The following is a 741-nucleotide window of genomic DNA, read 5'->3' as shown; positions in this document are numbered from 1 at the left end:
TACAAGGTGATGGATGATTGCACTTACCATTTGTAACAAGTTCTAATAAAACTGTAGGAGAGTTTTTCCTACCTACCGCATTCCAGCACAAGGTAAATTTTTAGAACCTCTCACAGTGTCACAAATGTTACATCCTTCTCTTTAGCTTAGAGATATCCCTTTTTTAACAGGTACTTAAAAGGCACAGAGATTTCCTTTCAAGATTGTGAGGTTGATATGTCATCCACACGACTTGCTATGAGTAACACTTGTAGTGAGCACACCACATACCCAGGATTTCCCATACTGTGCCTGCACACACCTGCAGGGGCACATTTCAAGGACCTGCACCATATTTTGGGGGAATCTGGGGCTCGAGGCTGTCTGGTTGTTGTTGTGAGAGTGTGATGTGCAGGGGAATGGCTGGGGAGGCACAAAGCCAGGCCTGGAGAGAGATCCCCGTGTGAGGGAGAGGCAGCGCACAGACAGGGGGAGGCCAGAAAAACCCCCAGGGTTGTCTTTTGGTTTGCTTTGGTTTGTTTTTTTTAAAAAAAAAAACAAAGTAAGAAGCCCTCACCTCACAGCAACTCCGAAGCATGGTGATATAAAGCGTTAAAGACACATTTGTGGAAGAACTGAGGTAGCTAATTTGTCCTGGATCTGGAGAGGCCTGTGCAGGCCGCGGGAGCACAGCGGCCTCCGAGTGCCATGGAAGGGACAGGTGAGGTACAGCAGGGACAGGTGAGGTACAGCAGGGACAGG

Source organism: Parus major, chromosome 19 (genome assembly GCF_001522545.3).
Source record: "Parus major isolate Abel chromosome 19, Parus_major1.1, whole genome shotgun sequence".
NCBI classification, from domain to species: Eukaryota; Metazoa; Chordata; class Aves; order Passeriformes; family Paridae; genus Parus; species Parus major.
Note: the sequence above shows the minus strand (reverse complement) of the source record.